The 1,227-nt window shown below is 30.2% G+C and overlaps 1 protein-coding gene across 3 annotated transcripts in view; it reads left to right on the top strand.

The window, feature by feature from the left end:
• The window catches only part of spoon (A-kinase anchor protein spoonbill), a 13,519-nt gene that overhangs the window by 5,181 nt on the left and 7,111 nt on the right, over window positions 1-1,227 (top strand). The window contains exon 1 of one of the 3 annotated variants that reach the window (XM_018511913.1): window positions 219-574. The exons of the other annotated variants lie outside the window; for them this stretch is intronic. The gene's annotated coding sequence lies outside the window, so the exon portion shown is untranslated. Of the gene's footprint in view, window positions 1-218; window positions 575-1,227 lie in introns of those variants that run through there. 3 annotated transcript variants of the gene reach the window in all.

Below are 1,227 nucleotides of genomic sequence, written 5' to 3'. Positions count from 1 at the left end.
TTAGGGGGCAATTTCTGACGAAGCCCGGGGGTACAAGTGGTAAACTTTTTTGCATCTTTTTTGGAGACTACTAGTGAACATTGATACCAAATTTCAGCCAGGTCGGATCATTTTTAGAGGTTCAGTGGTATTTTTGCCTCTGACGACTGGACTAATATAAAAGATGAAGGAAATTTTAGAATATTTTTCAGAAGTTTTTATTCGTATTATTTTTGCGTGGCCTTATATATTATCGAAGATCTTGCTCTCTCTCTTACGGTGTGAATGTTATCTTATATGATCGTGCCTGCATAATCGGCGAACAGTTCCAGTCCAACTGGTCCTCGTGTACTGGCGTACATGTTGAAAATCTGCGAGTCGTAATACAACTCCAGTTGGCATCGACAGTGTATTCACGTGATCAATCTTCCGATTAATTTCGACACGTGTTGCCTCAGGCTCATTTTAGGACATTGCGTAGTGTTACTATCTACATATCCTTTGGCAATTATAATGAAATATTTCGTATGTATGAGGAGAAATTCTATTCGCGACCAGCTGGAAATGTTTGATCTTGGATCGATCATACGTTAATGTAAGTAAACAGCACGAAATACTTTAATATCATATTTTTGATTATCACAGTTTAGAGCTTTGAATTTCTAGATTTTTATGGTTTTATTTCGTTATATATACATCTATAAGATAATATTATAATGATGACATAACAAGCTTCGCTTTGTTGCTTTGATAATATAATACGAGACTTTAACGATTACCTCGCTTGCTGAATATCATGAAATATTTTGACCGTTCTGCGCTGTTTTTACCACCAAATAAAAATAAAGAATATATTTAACTCATATTATTTTTTAATCTGTATATGAATCGCGATAGATTAAAAACTATTTTTTTAATAATCTAGACATTTAAATATTTTTAGATGACTCTACGAATGTAGCGTTTATTGTATACATTATCAGACCTGAAGATATCTTGAAGTATAAGTGTTACTTCGTTATGTAAATGTTTAAAAACTAATCCTATATGCTGGTTTAAACACAGTTTGACAGAGATGAGTTTATTGAAATAGAATATTATATATATCGAAAAATATTAGAAAATTATATAAAATTTATATGATCTATAAATCTTATTTTAATGTGATTAATTCTGATGGAAGATTTATACAATTATAAAATTAGAATTTCTATTTTAATTTTAATAAAAATATAATATTTCATTAAA

This window comes from Trachymyrmex cornetzi, unplaced genomic scaffold (genome assembly GCF_001594075.2).
Source record: "Trachymyrmex cornetzi isolate Tcor2-1 unplaced genomic scaffold, Tcor1.1 scaffold388, whole genome shotgun sequence".
Lineage (NCBI taxonomy): Eukaryota > Metazoa > Arthropoda > Insecta > Hymenoptera > Formicidae > Trachymyrmex > Trachymyrmex cornetzi.
This window is presented reverse-complemented; position numbering and strand designations above follow the sequence as displayed.